The 27,618-nt window shown below is 29.7% G+C and overlaps 1 long non-coding RNA gene and 1 other non-coding gene across 2 annotated transcripts in view; one reads left to right on the top strand and one right to left on the bottom strand.

The window, feature by feature from the left end:
- The window catches only part of LOC129961071 (uncharacterized), a 57,441-nt gene that overhangs the window by 10,847 nt on the left and 18,976 nt on the right, over positions 1-27,618 (bottom strand). The window lies entirely within an intron of this gene.
- Trnal-uag (transfer RNA leucine (anticodon UAG)) lies at positions 1,884-1,963 on the top strand. Its single transcript has one exon. It is a non-coding gene; the product is annotated as a tRNA-Leu (tRNA).

Genomic DNA, 27,618 nt, shown 5'->3' with positions numbered 1-27,618 from the left:
TTAGCTTATTAAATAAATTAAATTTTATTTATTAATTAATTTGGTTAAATTAATAATTGAATAGCAAGCCCAGACCATCATTTTGTGAGAGACAAAGAACTGAAGCATCTACATTTCTGACATATTGAAAAATATGTCAACACTTATTCCAATCTACATTACTTCCTGCAAAGATTATTGAATTTGGTGGAAAACATACTTCCCATGGCTATTGAAAAGGATAAGGTATTATTTTTCAAAGAATTTCACTAATAGCATCTAGTTATCTAATAAATAAAAAATAAAGTAGAGAAATAAAACTATAAGTTTTTAAATAATTTCATCTTGAAAATTGAATGTTTAATTTGAAAGAATTTCCTTTAGCTAATAGGGATTTAAGAATAAAATAATGTGCTAAGAAATATTATTTCAATAATTCCTGCGAAATTAAAATAATGACGCTTAAGCAATTACCCATAGCTTTGAGGCAAATAATGGAATAAAAGCAAAACCAAAGTCTATCTCCATTTATGACAGAAAATAGAGAAGAAATTTCTTCCTTAGAAGAGTGCAGTTGAGTAAAAAAGATATTAAAATATTTTTTTAAAAACTGCAAACATTTTTTTTCAGATATTACATGCTAGAAAATTATATCTGCGAAAAATATTTTTAATCTCCTTACATTATTTTAAGCAAGAATTTCCCCTTAATCAAATATAAAGAAGCATGCATTTAAAAAAAATATTTTTTCAATGTAATTCATATTTTAATATTCTTTTAGGAAGAATCAAAATGATAAGCATAAAATTTAAAAACTTTAAAATGTTATTGATACAAATTTTTCAAATAATTATATATGTTTCTTTTAAATAATTTTACTTACTTGTAGGTTTAATTATATAAAAAAAAAATACTTTTAAGGCATTTTAGAAGAGTTTTGAAAAAATATGAATGAAAGGCAGCCATGACTTTTAAGATTGGTTTATTTCTTTATGGATTTTAATTTAATATCGATCTAAACAGTTTGTAAATGGTGAATATTAAGTTAAACTGAAATAACAAAACGTGCCAATTACTGACTAACTATCATTAACTAATAAAACATCCTAATTGCTAATTAATTATTAATTGCTACTTAAGAAAGAACGGCCAATTTCTTTCAAGAGAGTTGGTTTCAGCGTCTCATGTATAAAAATTAAAAATTTGAATTTAAAGATTATTTGAAACAAAATCTTAAAATCAATAAAAAAAAAATTAGTTTTGAAATCAATGCAAAAGAAATCGAACCTCAGTTATCTGCAAGCAAATTTGAAGGCATCAAGAAAAAAAAAAAAAAAATCCTATAGACAATGCTCTGAAATTTTAAAAGGAACTTGGTTTTGATCTGAATAGGTTTCAGCACATGATCCTTACAAATAAAATAAAAGCATAAAATTAAATTACATTGAAAATACTGCAAAGAAGCCTAGAGACCACGACCCAACCCCTTTCCAATCCGAATGATCTACAGGTAGTTAGTTGCCTACTCTGCCTATTCGATAACCCGGGGCATCCATTATTCATCCAGTCATAATACGATGGTTCCGAGATTTCGCCATTAAATAATAATGAACCGTATTTAAAAAAAAAAAAAAAAAAATTAAATCCCATCCGAGTCTTTTATTAAAAGGGAGGAAAAAAAAAAGTGAAATTTTAATAATTCATTTTCAGGGGGAAAAATTAAATACATAAATTGTTTTGGATTTCTACAAAAGAAAAATTCATTTCAAAAAAAGTCTTATTTCAATGAAGATGAACAGTACATTCTTTCACGAAAAGAAAACAGCAAGAAAAATCTTAAACGAATTTGCGCAGATCAGAAATGGCGCCGATAACCTGAACGCAAGTGATCCTCTCTGCACCGCGGTAGCGTGGCCGAGTGGTCTAAGGCGCTGGTTTTAGGCACCAGTCTTTCGAGGCGTGGGTTCGAATCCCACCGCTGCCAAGTTCGTTGTTTTTGGGATATTCTCCCTTTTCTTCTCATTTGACGATTTTATTATACTCTACTTTATTCCAATATTCGTAAGTACGTTGTTTTAAGCATTTTTTTTAAATCTTTTTCTTCTCATTTGACCATTTTATTACACTTTACTTTATTCTAATATTCTTAAACATTTAAAATATTTTTTTTTATTTCACTATGATGCTCCGAAGTGAATATTTTGCCAAATAATTATGTTTTCATCTTTATATTTCTTAGGTACTAATACAAATATTCCAAATTAAGAAACGTGAACAACGAAGGATATATTGAGATCTATCTAAATTTTATCTTTTTTTGCGAATAACATCTCCGAAATCAATCGAAATAAAAAGTAAACATTTTTACAAAATATGTTTTAAATTACTAAAATTTATAAAGAATCTTATAAAATTCCGGAAACATGAAAATATAGTTATAAACATTTATTTTATTTTATCATATTATTTTTAATCAGCAATCATTATTATAATCTATTTTCTATAAATAATCCTGTTATTCTTATTAAGTTCTTATGCCATTTTTGACTTTTTATTATTATTATTATTATTTATCATTGAGGAAAAGGGAAGAATAGACGCATTTTCCATTAGCACGTCGGTTGAGCTTCGAAATGAAATCCTTGGATTTATCGATCGACACTCAGTGAGTTACGCCTCGAATGAATGTATATGCGGCTGGTATGTGAATGTATGTGCAAAAATTTCGCAATGAAAACTAAGGAATTTGATAAAATCCATTTTCGTCTGCTAAATTTTTTCCGGATATTACAAAGTGCTAAATGCCTAAAAACATTTGTAATACATAAGCTTTAGTTTTCTATAAATATTTTAGTACTTATGTCATTTTTATTATTCTATTATTTTTAACTTAGAAAGTTTTGAATGAGAAAATAAACCCCAACAAATCGAAGCATTTCTAACATGCATAAACTTAATAAAGCTCTTTAATATAAACTAGTTTTGAAAAATGAAAGAAAACCACTACTTATACCTCGGATGTACAGACTCTCTTATAAAAATCTAAAAGAACAATACATAAAAAAATTAGAAAGGTTTCTATTTTTTTAATTTATTTTTTCGATGGAATAGCTCTTGAATTCATTTCTTTCTAGAAGCTTGCTTCTGGTTCATATAAAAATTTATCAGTCTCCGTTAATAAATAAATTTACGGGTGATTCGTCTGAAGTTATTTTCTGAACAAATGTATATGTTGTTATTATTTGATTGGATAATTAATAACTGCGAAAATACTAAATAAGAGATAACTCTTAATTCTTTTTCATTGCCATGTAAAATTGGATTTTTGAAGTCAGATTATTTGTTATTCGTTTATTTATTTATTTTTTTCGTATTTTAATTTTTGTATTTTTTGTATTTATTATTGTATGAAAATATTCTTCAGAAAGATAAAAATTCAATTTTAAGAATTCCCTCTAAAGCATTTCGAAAAAATGGTTTCTTGTATTTTCTGTTTGAGAGTTTAAAATCATTATAACATTAATATCAGTAAGAAAAAGCATTAGGAGTGTCCATACATGAATATCATTTATTCATGTGTAAGCACTTTTTGTTGTGACTTATGGCACTTTACAAGCCCGCTGACATTTATCTGTCAGCGAGCGATTTAAGCCGAATGAGCGTCTCTTGTTTTATCAGTAGCGCCAACTATGGCCAAGAGTACGACTTTGCTAGTTTATGCTTCACATTCACTTGCACAACCCCTTTCTACAGAAGTGGGGGGGGGGGCACATTCGCACACTTCACAGATAGAAGACAGAAGAAAATCAACCAAGCCCGAACGCGAGACATCTAGAAAGCGAGGAAGACTCACTATCCCCTTGCCAGGACGTCGGTGTAAGCACATGTAATTGTTTTTAATGCCTGAGAATTTAAAATAACTAAAACATTCATGTCATTAACAAAAATTGTTGAGAATGCCCTTACATGGATGCCATTTTTTCAAGTGTGGGCGCTTCTAGCTGGGTTTGAAAACCTGAAATGATTAAAACATTAATGTCAACAATATAAAATATTACGTCCAAAAATGAATCCATTCTAAAATTAAATTCATTAACATTTTTATTCCTTTTCTGCTTTTGCCCTTATAAATTTTTTACAACGCATGTATTCACAGTAATGGAAAAATTCAATTCCTTAATGTTGCCAAGATGTACGACAGAAATATTTCCTTGGTTGATTAAATATAGGTTAATTAGACTATCAAAATTGATTAAATTATGATTCTGAAATTATTTTGCACAGAACCGCGAAAGTTTTCTATTCAAACTCTATTATTAATTCTCACTCTCAAAAATTAACAAATCAATAAATAAAAATAAAAATAAACATGGAATGGAGTAGGTGTTTTTCTATGTTCTAATTGACAAACGAAGCTGAAATACTATTTAAAAAGTTAAGCCTTAAAAAAGTATTATTAGTTTAATGAAAGCAAAGTATGCGTTATTTTCAGAATTTTATTTCCACATTATCGCACAAATTGAATTGAAATCGGCTAAATAGCTTGTTAGCAACTAGACCAACTTTGAAATCCACAGGCAGCCAGACAAACAGTCTTAATTTTATTTAATCGGGGAAGTTGAATGGTATCGCTCTTTCGCTAATGTTTTCTGCTATTTTCAAAGATGTTGTTCAGTTCTGGGAACTTAAAATAAAAAATACAAAAAATCTTCACAAATAGAGAATCTTTTCAAACTCAAAAGCCTTTTACCAAATCAAAAGCCTTTTAATTCAAAAGTATTCTGCTTGAGTTGGTTTTCTCAAATAAACGGTTTCCTCGTTAGGTATTTCTTAAAGAGTTAATTCATTTGCTTTCCTTTGATCTGTTTATTTTCGGCTCAAATCAAGGCAATCAACTTGAAAACCTCGACTGAAAAAGTATGTTGTGGATGCGTTATTTAAGTCTGGACTAATCAGTTGCTTTTACTTTGGAGAAAATTCTAAAAAACAGTTTAATGTGAGTAATTACGCTGATGCGTTGACGTCAAGAGAATTTAATGAAACTCCCACTATCTTCAGGGATGACTTGACATCAAGAGAGTTTAATGAAATCCCCTCTATATTCAGGGATTCCTATTCATAAATCTCCTATTTCGACATCACCTTTCAAGTACGCAATCTATTCATTGAATATTCTATCTTATTTGAAAGTTCACTCCATAGATTTCACAACACTGAAAAATGATTTCAATAACCCAAAATACTCTTAATTGATCTTCTCGACTGCGAGGCAATCAGCTTGTCTAGACTCTTCACAATTCAATAAATATTGGTTTTATATGGAAACCCTAGATTTTCGTTTCTATTTGCAGAAAATCAATCCGATTTGTGATTAGATTTTATTCTTTAATAATGCATCTAAATTTAATTTTCCTTTTACTTTTTGTTAAAAATGGAAAATTGAGAATCGATTATTATCGCTTGTGTATATAATTATTTTATATTATCAAGCCTTTTATTTGTATGATAATTAATGCTTATTGGTTATTATACTTTTATGTAGTTTGCGACGTGTCTGATGAAAAAATTCTTTAAAACGCTCGGGAAGAAATATCGGTGGACTTAAAGCTACAAAATTTGGCACGTAATAAATTCTTGGATAATAATTACGCATTAAAAAAGGGCTTTTTTGAAATTTATTTAGATTTTTAATTAAAAATACACTAAAATTTTACAATTTTTCGGATATAATTTCTGAGCGTATTATCACATCAATTTAAAATTCAAATAATAATTATTTCAGTGCTACCGCTTTTATTTTCGTACATTTTTCTCGAATTCTCATTAATATTTAAAAATATTCTTCTGTACGTTTTACAACAATATTTTTTGTTCTTTTCAATTATTGGATTTATACTTATGCTCGTTGCCACAATATTAAATAATTTTGTGTGCATCTTATCACTGCTTTATAATTAAAAGTAAATTTTGAAAATAAAATAAAAGATAACCTAAAATAAGGCTCGATTTTAGGCTAGCCTAAACTCATGCTACGATGAAGTTTGGTTCTCCTAAAACTTTATCGTAGCATGATAAAGTTTTAGGAGAACCAACCTAAAACTTTATCATGCTATGATGCTTTTGATAAGAATTTGAAATCTCCCCGAAAACTCTTTTCAGAAACATGAATTACGAATTCAAATACTGATCTTTCTGGTTTCAGATACAGTACAAAGACCAGAAATCGGACATAATTTAATTTAACTTAAATATCATCTCAGTATTGATAGAACATCTTTAGAGCATATTTAATGAAATTCAGAGCATGAACAAATCATGCTTCATAGCAGAGTGGAAAGCCGAGCATTTACATATTTAAAATTCATGTAATAAAAAAAATATTTTCCGTTTTTAAGCAATATTCCACGATTTTGAACGAACAATATTGTAACATACCTTTGTGCTTCTGTAAAAGTAAACGCAACACTTTGAGCCGTTCATAATTCTTATAGTCCAAAATTCAAGCATGTCAAATTAAAAGATTAACAAAGGCTAAATTTTTAAATTCTAAATACTCCTAAAAATAGTTCAACTTTTAAAAACATGAAGTTTTATTTAGAAAAGTAAAAAAAAAAAAAAAAAAAACTCTTCAATAGTATGATTAATGTTCGTTTATTCTTGGCACTTTGTATTTTTCTTTTGCCATCAGAATAATTTCGGAGTAATTTTCACAATTTTTTTTTTTAAGGTTCTGACTCTCGTTTGAAAATAGTTAGGCAACTCCGATTAAATATTTTTAAAAATCATGAAATTTAAAGTTGCAATAAATGAACATGTCAGGATCAAGAGGAAAACTATCTAAAATAAAAGATACTTTTCTAGTTTTCTTTTGAACGAAAATAAAAAATATCAATAACTTCTCTTTGATCCTCACATGATTATCAAATCTAACTAAATTGCATACAGATAGACATACGGACTTCCCTTGAATGAATTTCTTCCGAAATTTATATATATATCCACATTTGGGATGTTAAACCCTCATACTGAATTTCATTCCTCTTGCTGATTTGGATTTTGAGTTAACATGTTCATATAAACATGGACATACAGACATCATTCCAAAAAATTTATTTGGAAAGGAGGACTCCAGATGTTCTAAAAAGATACCTCAAAATTTTAAGACTAAATAGTTTAACCATTATGATAGCCTCTTTGTGGTGTTTGGTTCATTTCATTATTATACTTATCTATAGGTGTGCTGCTGTGCTTTTCAACGTTAAGGCATATACTGATGATGTTTTAAAAAGTTTTTATTCAATATTCCAGCATTTTATTCTGAATGGATAACGCATTAGAATCAATTTTGGGTTTTGAACTTATCCTTTGAAAGGTTTCTCTCTCTTTATTTTTCCCCCCACTTCCATAGAATCCTATAGAATAATTTTGAGAGCACAACAATTTTGAAAACACTTTCTTTCAGACTTTTCAATATTTGTAAGCGAATATTGCCAACAAAAAAAAAAAAAAAGGGAGGCAAAAAAAAAAAAGCATTCAAATTTATTTATGACAATTTACGATTTTTTTATTTATTTATCATACATTATTTCTTTATTTTCCTTTTTTATTTACTTCTTTTTCCAACCTCACGTTTTTTTTTTTTTTTGGCTGATAAAAAAAAATTTTTTAAGCCAGTTTAAAGCATCTCTAACAGTATTTTTATTGCCTCTTGAGGGCGGGGGGGGGGGGGGGAGAAAGAAAGAACGTATTGTAAATGCGCCTATTCAACAAAAAGGAAAGTGGGTACAAAGAGAAATCATGGTACTTGGGGAGGCAAACGGTTCGAATAGGGAAACTGCCAGAGTATCTCAGGTTTCCTGCTTTTCGTTAAAAGAGTTGAAAGAAAACTGCATTACATTTTCAATGGATTTACATACAACTATTTATACGCTGAAAAAAAGTTGCTGCATTTCCGAAGTTACAATACACTTGCCATCCCTGCTTAGTGGATGTAGAGAGTTATGAATTTAGAGGATACCTGTTTTTTTATAAATATAATTAATAAAATAATTCCTCTGAACGATAAATATTCATAAAAATAAAAATGATACGAATGTGGATTTCCAAAATATTTTTAAATTAAGCACTCCAAATCAACTGAATTTTCCTTCTTATTGGAATTATTTTGGATCTTGATTATTGATTATGAGTTTGTATGCAATTTTATATCAATTCTTGATTAATAAAGAAAACAGAAGAAAGAATATAACTTGCATTAAAAATTCTCAAATTCAGTTACAAGATTTAATCTTTTTCAGTGTATTTTTAATGTAATATAGTTTCTCTAGATTTTCATAAATGTTGTATTAGAAATTTTTTAAATTAAGATTAGATTACAAATTTTTATTGAATCCTTTTCTGTGTATTTTTAATGTAATATAGTTTTCTCTAGATTAGAGTAAAAGTTGCATTAGAAATTTTTAAAACTAAGATTAGATTACAAATTTTCATTGAATCCTTTTCTGTGTATTTTTAATGTAACATAGTTTTCTCTAGATTAGAGTAAAAGTTATATTATAAATTTTTAAAATTATGATTAGATTTCAAATTTTCATTGAATCCTTTTCTGTGTATTTTTAATGTAATATCGTTTTCTCTAGATTAGTGTAAAAGTTATATTATAATTTTTTAAAATTATGATTAGATTTCAGATTTTCATTGAATCCTTTTCTGTGTATTTTTAATGTAATATAGTTTTCATCAGAGTAAAAATCAGAGATCAGAGTAAAAATTGTATTAGAAATTTTTAAAATTAAGATTAAATTACAAATTTTCATTGAATCTTTTTGCATGCTATTAGATTGGCTGGATCACACACATATTCGCTAATCTACTCATACTATAAATAGTACTACATTGTTTGAACAGTTTTTGAATCGAAATCGCACTTTTGTGTTACTACCACATTCCCGCCTTATTATACTGTTTCTAAGACATGTAACTGAATTTTAAAAGCTATCATCCAACAGCTTTTAATTTTTTTTTTCACTTTGTCGACCTTTTAAGTGAATTCTCTGAGTGATATTCAGCAAATTATTTTTTTTTAATGTCAGCTCGCTGAGTGTTTCATCAAAAATAATTGAGGATTTTCAATTCTTTTTAAAAACAAGGAATTATTTTTCGAACTATTAAATCGTATATTGCTGCCGTTAACGTAAATGAAATGTTTTGAGAACTATTATATTTTTTCACATCTAACTTGGTTTCTTTCATGTTTGTAAAGATGGAATTTTGTATTCAATTTTTTATTGAATTCCTGCTGTGCTAGAATTCTAAAAATTTGTACAACTATTCTCTATGATAATGCATTAATATCTTCAGAACTGAATTTTCCACTAATTATTCATTTTAATTAAATTTTAATTCTATACATTAATTGAATACCTGATAGTGAGTTTGTGACAAATTGATTACAAGGCTTCATAATATTTATGATAATGAATTAAAATTAAGGATAAGAAGAAAATAATCAAAATAAAAATGTTTTAAAAACTTACTTATATTAATGTACTAAATTTGCAAAAGTTTTAAATATTAATGTACTTTAGAATATTATAATTTTTATTAAAAATATGTTGATTAAAACAATTACGTAAAAACATAAGATGCTGAAAACAATTCGTTAGGGAAATTGAGCCATAGTGAATAACACAAGAAAGGGCATTCCTAAACATTCATCAAAAATTAAGCCATAATAAATAGCTCAAGAAAGGACATTCCTGAACATTCATCAAAAATTAAGCCATAATGAATAGCACAAGAAAGGACATTCCTGAACATTCATCAAAAATTAAACCATAATGAATATCATGAGAAATAAAATTTCTAAATATACATTAAAAATTAGACCGTACAATGAATATGATTGAAATTCCAATTTATTTAAAGTATTTTAATAAACCTTCATGCTCTTAAATTTTTATTTTGAACCCCAAATTTTGGATTTAAGAAGCATTATTACATTTTTTAAATATTAATTAAAGAATATTTTTACATTTTTCTTTTATTTAGTAGAAAAACAGTTGATCAACCTTTTCGATACGTTTTGCAATAATTGTTTTATCTCATTTCTAAAAGTTTCATTTTTCAGAAGACCTTTCTTTATTACTGGATTTATTTTGTATATTTTCTTTTTTTTAATACGTCAAAATATTTTTATTAATCGAATATGTTTTGATGCTTATTATTTTTGTATGCAAATACTTATTAATAAAGAATACAAGTTTGAATGCAAGAATTACTCCGAAGTATCAAAATTACCCACTAGGACTGACAAAAATTCTTCTACAAATAAGAATTTTATTTCTTTACATTCCTTTAGCTCAAGATACATGAATCCATTAATGCATTATAAAACAAAGGAATTCAATTCGAAAATCATGGCTGCATGTTAAATAAAAAAAAAAAGAGAGAAGGAAAAGAAGCACGTGTACAGTGCTTCAGTCAATGCATGAAGACGGAAGATCCTGCAATTCAAATTCCACAAACACCTAATTGAAGAGGAAAGCATTTCATACAAAACTGAAATTGGTACACATTACCAATTGCGATTGCTATTAACGAGTGAATAAGTTCAAGGTTATAAAAATAGGAAAGACAACACCAATATTTAAAAGGAATTTTTGTTCAATTTATCTGATTGTATGACTGATTAAATTGACATCGCGTCCAGTAGCTAAATTAGAACTTGAAAAGGCCGGACATCGTAAATTTTCGATAATAATTGTCATTATAAAGAAACTTGAACTGGATTTATTTTAACTCTGAACAGCGCTGAGTGAAGAAGATTTGTCACTTATAACCGAGGGGAGGAGGGCAAAAGGTAGTTTACAAATTTTAAGGACAGACGAAGAATACAGAAACGTGTCACTTTTTACAATTAAATATGGAGTAGCAAATGGAAAGGGCAACGTTGAAGGGTATTATTTGTTAGTGAATTAAATAAAAGAAAAGTATACAAAATATAGTGGGCAATAGGTTTAATGGATTATAAATTTACGATAATACAATACAGTATCATGAATAACAATAAGCGAAGCATGTATAGTTTCGAGCCTTTGAACACTCACTTTAAATACTCTAAAAGTTTGCTTCTGATTCTGTGTTCTGCTTTTGTTTTTGTCCTACTGTATGAGATTTTTATTATTGTCATTAATGCAACTGTGCCATCGCGATATTGTGAATGCGTATTTCATTAAATTTGAAATGTACACTTTATTTTTTGAATCCTTTTCTTTTACTTAATTCAGGAGTTTCCTATGGCAGTCATCTTTTGTGTTTTCACTCCCAAATTTTACTATAATAATGACTAGTTAATTTTCTATATGCCCCACCTAACCTTGAAATTAAAAAACTATTTTTTAATCACCCTTCATATACTGATATTGTTAGAAAACATTACGTGAGACATTCTGAGCATTATGTGTGATAAGAAATTAATTAATTAAAACTAAAAAATAGTGCGCCCATAGCTTCTTCGTTTGCAGTCAAGAGAAAAAGATAAGATAGCAAATGCTAGGAACGGAAGAGAGAAATCAGAAAAGAACTCGGTTAAGAGGGCAACTAAGGGACTTGATTTCCTTCGCACTTAAAAAGGATGAGCTCTTGAAGGCATCTGTAGTATCACTATTTTTCTCTTCAAACAACCACGCAACATTAGAGGAAGCATATTTGATCGCAGAGAGATTTAATGAACATTGGTTTTTGTACTTTATGGATCTTGGTGAAACCTTTTGATATTCCAGTTCTGAGATCCAGTGTTACCGCTGAACATGAATTACATGACAAACTATAAAAAAATTCAGAAGCATCAAATCCTGTGATTGGTTATTAAAATACGAATATACCAGAAAATGATTCAAAAATTTTCCCTTTCTTTTTAATAATTTAATTTAAAATTCCGTGAATCAGTTTTTTGTAATTTCCTTCGTTTTTCTTATCTTGCCATACTCTTACGAGTTTCTTTAAAACAAAATTTAAATATATGATAATTAAATATCGAATAATCTTGCAGATACATGTGGATTAGTAAACTAGATAAGAGAATCAAATGACATAAAAATTAAATACTTGAGGAGATGTGAAATCCTAGATGTTTAATGATTCAATATCTGTACCAACTTGTACTCGTAACATTTCTCCCGGTACAGCGTTTGTACCACTCGTAAAGAAAAGGTTAATTGAGCTTCGGCGATTCTTCTCATATCAAGTGAATTATAAAGCAAAATCGAGCTCAAATTTATTTCGCAATAAGAATTATTATTGGTACCATATGGTAGCAATTTTATACTTTGATGATGTACATAAAACAGTGAAGGAAAATTAGATTTATACGTGTATGTAGGGAATATATAACGCGGCAATAAAAGCATAAAAAATAAAACAAAATGATGTATTGTTTTCGGAAAGATAAATTATTCCCTGATTTTCGAAGTTCTAATACGCGTAAGCAAATCCATCCTTTCATGTATTTGTTAGATAGATACTACAGAGTGAAGTAAATGTATAACACCGCAGAACTGGGCGCTTCGTATATTTTCAATTTCTTTTAAGCACGCAAAGCAAACCCATTGATTTAAGATGGTGTCAAATTATTATGACAGTTTTTCGCATATATGATATATATCGCAAAAATAAATTTGATTTTCAAGAAGAGGTTGCTAATGAGTAGTTGTCTAAAAAGGAATCTGAAAAATCACGCCGGAAAACTTTTCAAAGAATTAAAGTTCATAGGATGAATAAAAGATTATCAATAGATGAAGCAAAGGTGTAAGTGAGAGAAAACAAACTAACAACATTTAAAATAAAGATAATGTCTTTTTAAAAAAATAAACCTGAGGTTGGAATGAAAAAACTGTACCAACTTTTTTTTAATTTTTAATTTTTTTCATTCTTAGAAAATATATTATAATTTCAAGTAAACTATAGGAAAATTATCTTCTAAAAGGATTCTCAAAGAGATAAAACAGTTTTGCGATCGGAAATTCTCGGGTTCAACCCTCATTATCGCCAAAAACCTTCCAAATACCTGAGCTTGATTCATGTTGATTCTGGTTAAGCCGGACATTCCTGGTCACTTCACGCCAATGGAATGGCGGCACTCCATTGGTGTGGAGTGAAGTGAAGTTACACATCAGAACTGACTACGTATGAAGCGTAAAGCTGGATATCCAAATCTTCTAAATCTCCATCGGCCCTTTTCTATCGTTGCATTTGAATTGGCCGGTAGGTGAATGCTTGTGGGGAAGGGATTGGGGGCTCGCAGTATACCATAACAAGTTGCTCACTTAGAAAGTTGGGATGTACTGTTCATTCTCGGATTCAGGAACCCTCAGCACTTTTGCACATGTGTCAGAAGGTGTTTATTTTGTCAAAAAAAGGTAAGAAAAAAGATGAAAGGAGGAGATGTTTACATTTAGCAATAGGGTGAATTCAGACTATGTGCGGAATTAAGAGGTTTAATAACTGCTCATCCATCGACATACCACCCCTTAACAAAATACTGTAGTCGATAAGTGCTAGTGCGAATATGGACTTGTTGTGAATGATCTAATGATTGAGTTAAATAGTAGAATGGCGTGCGATGCCAGGTTCTTTTGGAACGTCGTGGAATTATTGTCAGTGACTGTCTTTGGAAACATCCACTCGCTACTTTTATATAAAGATGTTGTAAAAACCATTTAAAACAGTAGAATAATACTTTTTGATTAGATTTTTTTTCACTCCCTGAATGCCGACAAACAGAAAATTACTTGTAGATCTTTTATTGAAGAGATTGAATTTTTTGAAAAATAACGTAGATATAAATCTGGATTTTTCTAATCGATATTCTTTTTTGTATCATTTGCATTTAAGTGGAATTTCAAGAATTTGGAACAAATGTTTGATGAATTTGAAATATTTTTAAAAATTTAGCTTTATTTATTTATTTACTCCTGACCTAATGAAGCCATTTTAACATTCAACGGCCTTTTTTTAATAAATGTTTTGAAATTAAATAGCTAATTATTTCCTCTCAGATTAATAGCGTTTTATTAAATGCGCTAAAAATGGACAAAAAAATGTATTATTTGTTTTGAAATCTAAAGGATATTTGATTATTTTTTGAATAAGTTCGAGTATACGGATGACCAAATGAAAGCAAAGAAATTAATTCACTCTTAAAATACTACAAAAGAATCTCGAGATCCTCTGTTAAAATATTTTCTCCCACTGGTCAATTGTTTACTTTACCTATTTTATTTTCTTGTCTGCTTAAGTGTACTTTAATTGTTTGTTGAAGGTGAAAATCATTCTGAAATCTCAAAGAAAATTTTCATAAGTAGTATAATCAACTGAAAAATTTAATGATGTTTTAGTAAGTTGAAAAACTAATAAAGACGCTTATACTTGTTTTTATCAAATCATATTAATGTCAAGTGCATCTTTATTATTATTTATCAAATTTAATAACTTAAAAATTTATGATGTATAACTTAAAGTCATCTTTATTATAATGCAAGGATTTTGTGATTTCTTGTGAAATGGATATTTTTTTAGAAACTCAAATATCGTTAAAAAAATTAGTTAGAAAATCGTGGCATATAAAGTGAGCGAATTAAGAGAAAAAAGACAGCTGAATTATACTTTTCTGCTAAATAATTTCTGTTTTTAATAAGAAAAAGAAAATGAGATTTTAAAATGTGAGCATATACCACTCCAGTTATTTCAAAAATTTACTTATCTAACTGTCATAGTTTCTGGGGAAAAGTTGGCGACAACGTTGTAGTGAATTTGATATTGTGAAGGAACGAAACGCAGCGAGATACGGGAAACTTCGATGCTCAGTCGTTTCCTGATTTATCAAAATAGACTTGTCTAATATCATCCGATTCTGACGTCATACATACTTCTAAGAGCCAGGATGTATGCAATAAAATTTGGTTTCAATAAATTAATATATTTTCTCTCTCAACCGATACTATAGGTTTAATAAAACTGTTATTCAATGTGAATATCTCATTTCGTGGCCTGTGATCCTCTAAAAGAAAAAAAAAAATAATGCTATCAAAACAGTATTAGTTGAAAGCATGTCATCGTTACAGTTTACAATAGCCAGCAGCAATTCGGCAATTGTATCTCTTAAAACGAAGACATTCCTGCCCCCCCCCCTGCAGGTAAACAAAAAGATTAGAATTCTGCCTCAAGACTATGAATACTGTTTAGATACAGAAACGCCTGGAATATCATTTCATTATTGCTTGATACGAAAAGAGATATGGCAGAAGAAATACTGCTTTGCATTTTAGGAGGTTTTAGCGACACAAAAATCTATTTTGCAGCTTAGATGTTTTTGCATATTGAAAATGCTTTCGGTGGGAGAACTATAGTTTTCGAAAAGAAATGTTTCCATAGAAACCAAATGGTATGAGTACCATTCAGCAACGCTACTGGCCCTCGCTTTCTCTGAAAAGATCAGCAACAATAATCAAAAAAGAGCTTTAGGATCATCTCGTTCCCTTTGCATATTTATGAATATCAAGAAAAGAGAAGCCTTGAAAAGAAAATGGGTCTAATAACCGTTAGCCGAAGTGTATCTCTATTGCTGTGGCATTAGAAAATTAAAACTTGTCTGTGTATAGGAGCCAACAAACTTGCTTTACTTATATCCTGCAAAGTCCCTGGAGGATATTGCCATGAAATTTCCTTTGCAAATAACCGACCATAAAAACAATAAAGGAAAAAAGATCTCCAGTTTATAATATAAGTTGAATGGATGAAAGGCAAGCGTTCTTGGCGCTTTCTTCTCCTTCAAAATTAAAATTTTGGAAACAATGGATAACAAGATTGCGCTCGGGGAGCAAACAAAGACATTAAGATAGTATTAAATTCTTGGCTTGATTAAAGAAAAAGCATAATTGATTTAAAGTTTTAAACTTAATTAATTTTTGTCCTATTTTTTGAAGTTGTTTTTTCTTTCTCTTATATATATATATATATATATATATATATATATATATATAATGTGAATAAAACTAGAACAAATATATCAATCTTCGATAAAATAAGACGTTCTTACTCTTTATTTATTTTCACGCAATAAATTTCAAATAAAATCAACTTTTTTGACTGTTTGGCAGGTTAATTTAATTTGATTAATTGGCTGATGCTTTAACCCTTCTTTCGATGATTTTTCCTTTTTTTCTTTTTTTTTTTTTTTTTCTTTTGTGAAATAAATCAAGGTGATATAATTAATTCATTCGTCCCAAATACAAGTGCAACTCTAGGGTCCGTTATTTTAGATCATATCCATGTAACTGAATCGGACCTTCATACGTCACAAAATATGCTTGGAAATTCTGGATTCATACGCCACAAACGATTTAAAATATGCCTGGAAATCCTGGCTTTCTTACCTCAACTAATGGATGAACACATGGGTTTCAAAGTATTAACAGCTAATGATAAGTATTTTTACTGGTCATATAATGCCTAAAATTACTAGTTTATTTAAGCGGTGTACCCAAGATTTTTTCCATGCAGAAAAAGTAAAACATTTTAAAGAGCCAAATTGATTAATCAGTTTTATTGATTAATCAATTCTCTTTAAACCATAAGATAAATTTGGCGAGAATGAATGCACATATGAAGTTACATGATGAGATTTGATCAAAATCCCGTTAGAACCATTGATTAAAGTTCTATTCAGTATCGAATTCATTTCCAGTGAGAGGTCTGAAGATAAATTAACTGATATCGTCGTAGAATCTGAGAGTCTGATCTTATCACGTGACAAATATTAAGTTGCGTTTACACTGGAACAATCGCTCTCAGCAAATGAACTACAATATCTTGTCACCAGTCGCAGCAGAGAGTAGGAGCAGAAAGAGAAAAAAAAAAAGAAAAAAAAGAGCAGTGACACATTCCCCTTTTCATTGTCTCAAAAGTCCTTTCCTTTGATATTGCATAATTGACTGGTGGTGAGAATTTTTCTCCTGTTGTAGTCAGTGATTGTCCTAAAGCAAATACAACTCCAATAAATATGTAAAACGAAATTATAATAAAGCAAGAGGTTAGTTAATTGTTTTTCGTTAACAAATAATTAATTGAAAGTTAATAGATTTATTCCGTATAGCTTTCAAACATCGAGTTTGCTCCGTTTACCATATGTTACTAAACTTAAAAAACAAATCATTTTGCGTTTTAACAGAGGCAATTTGGCAACCTTTGGCGATATGAATGATACCTACTATTTGACTTCAATTGAATAGAACTTTTACATTCGACCTTTTGCATTATGTTACGTTATAATTGGATTCTATTCCTTATTGTATTGTATTCCTTATTGTAAAAACTCGTTTTTTTCTGTCAAAAAAATTGTGAAATCTTTTGAAAGAATCTTTTTTATTGATAATTTAGAGAATTTTTTATCATTGCAGCAGTCTACTGATTATAATCGTATTAATATTGACTTATTTTAAGACTGTCAAAAAGTTGTAGACACCACTTCTGACAACTTGCAATTTTCATCATATGAGAACATTTCATTTTATATTGAGTAGTTTTAACTAAACAGGTACGATTTAACTTATAATTCAGTTTAGAAAGTATTTTTATTCTATAAATTTTGTTTAGCTTAAACTGAAAAAAACTAGACACATCACAAAAATGTCTGATATTTAAAGTTTGTCTTTTCCAGATAAACTGAAAAAACAAATACATCTGTCCTATTATATTTATGACTGAATAAAAAAACGAGTGTATAAATATGTTTCGGAAATAATTATTAGGAAACAGAAAAGAAAAAAAACTAGATTATTTAGAAGGAATTTCAGATATAAAAACCATAAAAAAGAAGAAAAACACTTTCTACCATTTGTTCGATTTTTTCATCAATAAGACAAGAGAGGGTCTCATGCAATTTTCTGTGTAATAAGAAGTAGTTATGTTGGCGCAAAACTGTTTGTTGATAGCAGTTTTCTTTAAAATCAATGTTACTTAGATGGAAACTGTAGCAATCTCCAGAGACAATCAATATCATCTGAGAAACACCACCTGGAAGTCATGCATTTGTTTTCCAGTAAAGGAAACAAGTTCAACGGCCTCGAAGATTCAACGTTAGATGGAAATTGCATCGGAAAAAAAGAAAGAAAAGATAGCTCAGATAATTCTATTAAGTCTAGACTATTTCTTTATGGCTTTCTGATAGAAACTCTATCGAAAGATGCATTCTTAAACGGAAACAACAGCAGCAGTTTCCAGCTTAATAATGATGTAAACGACACATAGAAAATATAATAATTTATATAAAAAATACATTATTTCTTAAATGTAACAATTTAATACCTTAAAATGTTACTTTATCATTGCCGAAATAAATTATTGTGCATTAATTTACCAGTTAAGTACTAGTTGATTGGTTGATTTAATTAAGTACTAGTTAATAGGTACGTTGATTCCTAAAATTCTCTTTAATAGTTGAAAGATAGAATTCCAATTGATATGATTTAATCTGAAATAATTTTTTTCTTTAAACTTTTACAAATATTACTATTTAAATATATTTTCTAAGTAAAAAAATGCTTTTTATTTTTCTCTTATATATATATATATATTTGATAACGAAATGTTTGAAAATATTTGTGGCTTTTGTAGAGAGTAAAAATACAAAGTTACCGCAACGAAAACGTGTCAATGAGCAAAATATTTTTCTTACTCTTATCTAAAAGGACACAAAGTTTGATGCTTCAATTTGTAAAATTTTCTGTGATATAAAAAGCAAATTTATTTATTGATTTGGACAAATTTTCCATACCTGAATGAGCCTTCATTGTACATAATATTCAGGGAGGATATACAAATTGCAAAAGATTATAAAGTGTACATTTTTCCTCATCTATACAAAGTACATTCTTTCAACAATACTTGTATATAGACAATCCAATTCATCACTTTTAACATAAAGATAGGTAGGATGGGTTTTTATTTTTCCAAAAGTGGTCATTTTGCAAATCACGATTGCTTCTCGATTAAAGAGATATTCATCAATACAGGTTACATTTCTCAGAAAATAAGGATATAATTTTACTTAAAGTAGGGCCCAGTTGTAAAATTCTAAACTTCTATTACGTAAATGTCCATATAACTGTCATAACTGTCCATGGACTTAACGAATCATTTATGGATGCTTTTTGTTTTGTAGAAATATTCTCTAAATTGTGGTTTTTGAATTCTCTAAACTGAGGCTTTTCAACTGACTGTTCGTATTCCAGCATGAGAAATAAGCCAAAATGTCAATTTCAGTATAATTTGTAAAACACCTCGTCTTCCTGGTTCCACTCCGCAGAAGTAAGGATCCTGTGGTTTTTTATCGCTGAACCGTATTATAAGTGCACTTTCTAGAAAGATGCCGGGAATTCAGGAAACAACGCTTGTATTCTTCTATAGGTAACAAGCATTATGATTATCTACAGCAGAAATCATCAGCATATCCAAACGTTCCTTGTTACTGAAGTATGTCAGGTTTTTTTAAAAGCAAACAACCACAAGCAAAGAATTTTATTTTCTTATTTAGAAATCCAGAATTTCCCTGAGATATTTTAAATGTTCAGTTTCTCAAGTTTCTCTTCTTTTCCTTAGAAAGTCAAAATTCTTACCTTAAAATTCTCTTCCTTTTCTTACAAAGTCAAAATTGCAACTGTCGATTAATCAAAGTGAAGAACATTACGCGTGATTAGCAAATTTCTATCAAAATTCTAATCAAAATTCTTACTATAAAATTCGCTTCCTTTTCTTACAAATTCAAAATTGCAACTGTCGATTAATCAAAGTGAACAACACGTGTGATTAGCAAATTTCTTTCAAGTCATGGTGATTGGATGATGTGCTAATTGAGAAATATTTGCATATGGTATTTTTTTTTATACTGGATGAACTAAGACTTCTGAAATAATTGTTTCCATCTAAATTTGTGATTAGTTCTCTAAATTTTATAATAAGCATAATCGGAAAATTTTTGATTGAAAGGAATAATATACTTAGGATAGTAGATAGTATCCTATTTCCTATTTAATCCTAGTAGTAGATAGTATCCTTAGAATACTAGATATATTCCTTTAGTAGATAAGAATGTGAAACTTTGCGTATTTGTAGATGAATATAAGGGAAACATTTTTTCGTTGACACTTTTGCTCAATGCTGGATGTATAAAAATGTAATTTTTTTTTAGCTTTTTACTATCATCTTCCAAAGGAGCGAAAATCTTTTTACACAATTTTCTACCCTATTTAATGAAACATTGTAATTGGAAGTACATGCTTAAATGCAATATTAAGAGAACTAAATACTTATTCCACTTTTTTAAGACAGCCAGTATATTTGCTTTCCTTTATACCAGTGAAAGGCTATTGATTATATTCTAAATCAATAGAACACATCCTTTTAGAAAGGTGTGATGAATTTAAGCTACTCCGTCAACAAACTAAAAGGACTATTTTGGAACAAACGTCGTAACTTCGAACTAAGGTCAGGAGATTGGGACGATATATGCCCTATAAACCTTCCACCCAACTTCCCACCCTTCCAACTTTCACGATGTACCCGTGAAAAAGATTAAAGCCAGTCATCATTTCTCTCCACTCCATTATATTTTTTAGCTCATCTGTTTAGGCGATCGTTCAAGAGTACTCCACGTCAGCATCACTCCAACCCCCTCAGTGATAGCCTCCCTAGAGTACACCGCAAGTCTCCCCTTTCCATGCACCCCCAAATCTCTCCTCCTCACCCGCATGCATTTAGTGTCCATTAATAATGACTTGATGGAAGTGGAGGGATGGAAATAAGGCCGTGTCAGATATCAACCGTCACCCCACGATATACCAACTCTGACTGCTTTCTACATTGATGATCGGATTTAGTGTGATGTGGTGGGCTTAAGTTACATAGAAGATAATAAGTGCACTAGGTCAATCTGCATCATGTATCTCCACTTACTCCTGGTATCGATTTTTCTGTCATCCAAACCGCGAACTCCTACCATTAACTCTGCCTGAAGAAGGGTGCAAAATGACCAAAAAAAAAAAAAAAATGTTTACCTGATTTTTTTTTTTTTTTCTTAAAGATGTTATCTCCCTTCCCTATCGCAATAAAAAATGTAGACCTCAGGTAAAGCCAAGAGCTCAACGAAATCTTAGATTTTTATTTTCAAAATCCAGTTTATGAGAGTTTTGTATTTCGCCGACAATCCAGTTTGGAAGACTTTTTTTTTCCCAACAAATTGAAAGTAAAATTCAACACAAAAAAAATCATTTATCTAAACTTTTTTTTTAATTTTCTCTATCTTTTTGAATTATCATGTTTATATGCATGTGATTGAACAGACCGGTAGACGGTCAAACTTGACAGCTTTGGTTCCAATTTTGGTATATATTTTCCCTTTAGATGATAAAACTGTGTACCAAATTTTAATAATCTAGCTCTTTGTATTTTAAAGTTATCATTTTCACTTGTACTCGTATAAATAAGCAAGCTTCGTTTAAATTGATTTCGTTTGATATTTGTTAGAAAGCTACAACTTTCATGCAAAGACCACATACCAAATTGCCAAATGTCTTGCATGGCACTGGAAAATAATAATTACGAAATTTTTATCTTTGGCGCAAATCTATGATATTTACTGATCTGTTGTTTGAATATATATGTTGAAGGCGTTACATTAAAGCGATTGAAACCAAAATTTAACAAAGAACTACAGTTGTAGTCACAAGGCCACATACTAAGTTTTATGGATTTAAGTCATTATGTTTTTGAGTTATTGCTTTTGATCAACAGAAGATTAATATTTTGATAGATTTGGTAGAACATTTTAAAAAGAATGTCTATTTTAGATGTTAATCCTGCGCTCAAAATTTTATTTATCTAGCTTTTTTTCATTTTGTAGTTATTGTATATACTTATACAAAGACAGTCCAACAAACAGACGTTCTCTGAATGGATTTTAAACAGAGTTTAATAGAAATCTGCAAATGTGGTTTTAAGTCTATTTACAAGATTTCAATTGTCTAGTTCAAAGCCTTTTTGAATTATCATTTTCCTCGGCAGACATAATTTCAAAATGCGTTTTTCGAATTCAGGAAGTTCTGAAACGTGAAGATTAGTCAAAATCTTGAGTTCGAATTTTTTGACGATTACGATATTTTCTCTTTGTATACTTTGTACACAAGAAAGTAAAAAAAGACGAAGAAACGAGTAAATATGTTATAAAAAACTAAGTAATATATCGTCACAAAAAATGTCATTTTGAAAATAATCAAACACTTCATAAGTAACACAAATGTTTTGATTTAATTTAAAATTCCAAATTCCTTAGATGAAGGAAAAATTCAACTCGAATCATTTACAGAGGAACAGTTGACAGTTCATTTTTTCTGTTATCTAAGAAGATTATACATTCTGTTTTAGGAATGCCTTTTGATTTGATAGCACTTAATGACCATTTTGTGCATTACATAATTTTTTCACTGCATTATCGTCTAAAATGAATTCATTTTAGCTTATAAGATTACAAATATCTTAACTTGTAATAATATGCCTCCGGTATTTCATATCATTTCAGTTCGAATCATTTATTGAAAGAAACAGTTGACAGTTCATTTTTTTTCTTTCTGTTATCTAAGAAGATTATACATTCTGTTTTGGGAATGCATTTTGATTTGATAGTACTTAATGACCATTTTGTGCATTACATAATTTTTGCTCTGCATTAGCTTCGAAAGTGAATTAATTTTAGCTTATAAGATTACAAATATCTTAACTTGTAATAATATGTCCCCGTATTTCATATCATTTCAGTTCGAATCATTTATTGAAAGAAACAGTTGACAGTTCATTTTTTTTTCTTTCTGTTATCTAAGAAGATTATACATTCTGTTTTGGGAATGCATTTTGATTTGATAGTTCTTAATGACCATTTTGGGCATTGCATAATTTTTGCTCTGCATTAGCGTCTAAAGTGAATTAATTTTAGCTTATAAGATTACAAATATCTTAATTTGTAATAATATGTCCCCGGTATTTCATATCATTTCAGTTCGAATCATTTATTGAAAGAAACAGTTGACATTTCATTTTTTTTCTTTCTGTTATCTAAGAAGATTATGCATTCCGTTTTGGGAATGCATTTTGATTTGATAGTACTTAATGACCATTTTGTACATTACATAATTTTTTCACTGCATTATCGTTTAAAGTGAATTAATTTAAGTTTATATTACAAATATATTAATTCAAAATAAAGTGACTCTCGGGGAAATCAATCAAGCTGTTAAAACAGAAACAGAAAACCGGTATTAAATATTAATCACATTCAAAACAACTGTTCTGAGTGAAATCTGAATACTTATTCAATACTCTGTGCGGAAATGAAACGTTATTGACGGAAAACAAACATGCCCGCCATTTTGTGGGAGCAGGAGGACGTCCACAATTTCTATCCTGAGATAGAAGGAGGCGCGCAGGTTTGCATCGGATCACGCGATTCGACTCCCCCTTGCACACGAAATGAAATCACGCAATTTCGATCCCCGGGATTTCAGAACAGCCTCTAAAAATACAAGCATGGATAGTTATTGATTGATCTGCTGTCTTTTGTTTTCGTTCTTCTGCCATCCAATGTAAGCACGCTGCCTCGGTCGTCATCAGTACAAATTTGCACAAGTCGAGCGCTCTCAAATAGGGGCTCCTTCACACACAGATGGTGGAGCAGTATGAGATATAAAAGTACCACCCTTTTATTTACGCCGTTGCTCACATAAAGCGTATTGCTTTTTAATAACTGTTAGGCTTTGGCTGTAACTGGAATAGAATGAGTTCGATTTGCCCCGGATCAAGCATTTTCAGAGAAAGAATCGCGCAACAAAAGCCGTTACCGAATCTTACAGTAGTGAAGATTTCCATAATTCTCTCATTTTTAAAGTCACTCAAATTTCTGATTCTAGAATTACTGTTTAATAAAATTGCAAAAGGCAATTTTATTTGAAATATTTCATTGCAATTCAAATATTTTATTGTATAGTTAAAGGACTAAATTGGCTTACAGGATTATTGCAGTAGCCGGCTATCTTCTGCTATAATGATGTTTACATACCTTTTTTCTTTATTATTTGTTCAGATAGATCATTAACAAATAAAGTAAAATAATTAATAAATAAAAAGGACAATTAAAAGACATTTTGGAGATAATCTAGCCTAAAATATTTAGAGTGGTTTGAATTAAACATCTCTATTTAGGCCCATTTAGAGGCAAAGCAAAAAATATTGGTCATAAGAATAAAACATCTGGGTAGTTATCCATAGGTTATTTTAAAACATGGAGAAATGATTGACAATCTGCTAAGAATTTCGCTTTTCATTGTTATTTTACTCGCTTACATTGTTTATTAGAGTTATTAGTGTAATTTTCGCTTTACATTGTTTATTAGAGTGGTTTGAATTAAAGCATCCCCGTTTTGAACCATTTTGAGGAAAAGCAAAAAATACTGGTCACAAGAATGTCAAATTTGGGTAATTATCCATAGGTTATTTCAAAACTCGGAGAAATAATTGGCATAAAAACGAAAAATCTGATAAGAATCCCGAATTTCTTTAATTTAACCCTACATTGCATTGTGTAGCCATTTGGCACACGTTTTTATTCCAATTTATACACTTTATGCGACTGTCCCAAAAAGCAACAATTAGTGTTTGGATATCTTTTTTTAAATGTTTTTTGATAAACATTTGTAGAAAAGACATATATATGACAATAGTGGTACTAGAATTAGATTTAAACTGGAAACCTGGAAAAATACAATGATGGTTGTTGTATGAATAGTTCTACCATTAAAAATATACTATCAATTCTTTTTTTGCATTGTAAAAAAATATATTGGTAAAAAAGGACTTTTGCTTTTATTGCAAAAATTTTATATTGTGTTTCTAGGATATCGTTTAATTCATGATCTAGCCATTTAGCATATTTAAAAAAAATTTAATTTCACGAAAAAAAATAATTAAAATTTTTTAATAATTTTCCTAAATTATAAACAGCTATTCAAAACACTTACATTTTTTTGTAAAAAAAAAGTTTCTAGGATTAATTATTGAAAACGTATTACATTTGTTATATATATATATATATATATATATAGAGAGAGAGAGAGAGAGAGATTGTTCTCTTATACATTAATAATTCGTAATTAATATGTATTATTCTAAGGGGATGATTGAATTATTTTTTTGCTGAGATTTCTGGGCCGATCGCCTCCTGTCGTTCATGTTTGATGTTATTTTAGCATCATTCAATTTTCTATAATCTGAAATACATTCCACCAAATTTCGGTTTCCAATGTTTTCATAGTGTACTGAATTGGGATATTTTAATTTTAATCGCTTCCAATATTTTATAGCGATTCAAAAGTAGGCAAATTAATCATAGTTCTATCTAAAGTATTTTACTTTATAAACTGATGCACTGGAAAGCCATAATTGCAATAAACTGCATAATGAAATCAGGTTTGATAGTTTATGGCTGTATTTAATTTATTAGTGTTTCGACTAAATGAACAATTCTCTCAGGCAAATACAGAATACTGAAAAAAAAAAAAAATTCAGATGCCTTGACTGAACATGTGATAGTAATGTTCAGTCAAGGCAACACGGTTCACATAGCATGCCACGATTCACATAACAAGGTCACGATCAACATGCATAAGTAATGGTTTAAGTCACGACACCTTCCATGAAATGCTGGGTGATATTCTTCTTTGAATTATTGAATACTTTACTATACAATTTAAAAAATATTTTGTCGGCGCTTTGGATAGCTTTCAATGCTCGAAATTTGTAAAAGCTTTGAAACCAAATATCTATACCCACTTCCGAATTTCATTTAATGAGATTAGTCATAAATCATTAAGATTCTCCTGATAATTACCAAAAAAGTTTTATGCATTTTACAAGTTTTGTGTTAAAATAAATTTTTTATTTACATTCATATTTCTAATGCTAATGCTAACATCAGGCATAAAGTAATTTCGCAGAAATAAAAGAAAAATTGCGAAATATTCAGTTCCTTGTAGCTCCAGCGTAGCAGCTAGACGTGAAAATCACAGACAGTAAATGACTGGTGCCTAAAAACCACAAGACTAGTTTTTTATAAATTTATTTTTGCATATTTCGTCATAATGCAAGCATTTTTAAATTAATGTTTTGCTTTCGCCACAAACCGCAGTTTTCTTTTTCCCAATTATCTTGCCTTTTCAGTATTGTTGCGCGCTACTATAAACGTAAGTAACTCCAATTACAATTTCAAACCATGTAGTCTTTTTACTGTTTTTCCTTTCACGTTTTGCACTTCGTTGGTGCCTGAATTTTGGTTTTAAAACTTTGAGAACTTAAAATGTTCATTTCTGTATATATTAAAACGCTGCACTTCTACACGATTGGTTGGAAATTACATATTCCTTTTTTTTTTTTTTTTTTCATTGACATACGGCCTTATGCAAGAATACATGCATTTAATGCTGGATCTATTGAGTTTCAATTTAGTTATAGTAAAATCATGTTTTGAAGTAACACTGAGACTATTTTTGAACAGACTTCGTAATATTGGGCCATGTTCAGGTGACAAAGACGACAACTGAGCTGGCATCCCTTGTCCAAACTTCCGCATCATATCAGAGAAGGGAACATCGACCTTGACTGATTTGGCCTACACCCAGCCCTCTTACACGTCGCGTTTTCAGTTGAATTGGATTTCGAACCTAGAGCCCTCTAGAATCGATGTCACGTCCTTTTGGAAGTCATTTTGGTCGATGTCTCGTCCTTTTGAAGAAACAATTCAGAGTTTAGAAGCTAAAGAAAAATGCCAAAAATATGGTTCACGTACATAAGTTCTGAAAACTCATTTACTGAAATTCTGCTTACATTAAATTATTTTTAGCTGTGTGAATTAATTAAAATCTCATAAAGTTTGAAGCACTGAAATACAAATTATAATAAATAAATTTTTCTTTTTTAAATTCAGCTTTGTAATTGCTATTTGACTTACTTCTCTGTATTTTTTTTTTAATTTATATCCTAGTCCTGCGCAACACAGGGATTCGTTTACAGGGTGTTTCTAAAATCATGAGACAGGGTTTCAAGGCGGGTAAAACATATAGAAACTGGTAATTTTTTTGCAGTAGGGGTCACAAACGCAAAAGGTGATTTCTACAGAGGAGTTTTGGCTCTTGTGTCCTTAACCCCAAAGCTTTCAACTACAATGGGCTTATAGTCAGTTAATTCAATTTTTATATTAAAATCCTACTTACAAGTAAAACAACGAATGTTAGGATGATGCTCCGCCCTCTTCACACTTTAGCACCATTCAGACGGGAGGTTGTTTAGTCCATTACGTCGGATTGGAGGCGCATCATGCCCTCCAACGAATCGTTTGTAGAATTGTGTTTCAAACCGACAATCTCTCGCCCCCAAAGTCCAAACCATACCACTAACCATCGTGATCTCGGACTCTTTCTTACAAAGAAAGAATCCAAGAGTCAATGCTTTCAAGGAAATGAATTTTATTTCGGATGCAGGTATTTG

The sequence above is a fragment of the Argiope bruennichi genome, chromosome X2 (genome assembly GCF_947563725.1).
Source record: "Argiope bruennichi chromosome X2, qqArgBrue1.1, whole genome shotgun sequence".
Lineage (NCBI taxonomy): Eukaryota > Metazoa > Arthropoda > Arachnida > Araneae > Araneidae > Argiope > Argiope bruennichi.
The sequence above is the reverse complement of the archived record's forward strand: the minus strand, read 5'-3'. Positions and strand labels throughout refer to the sequence as shown.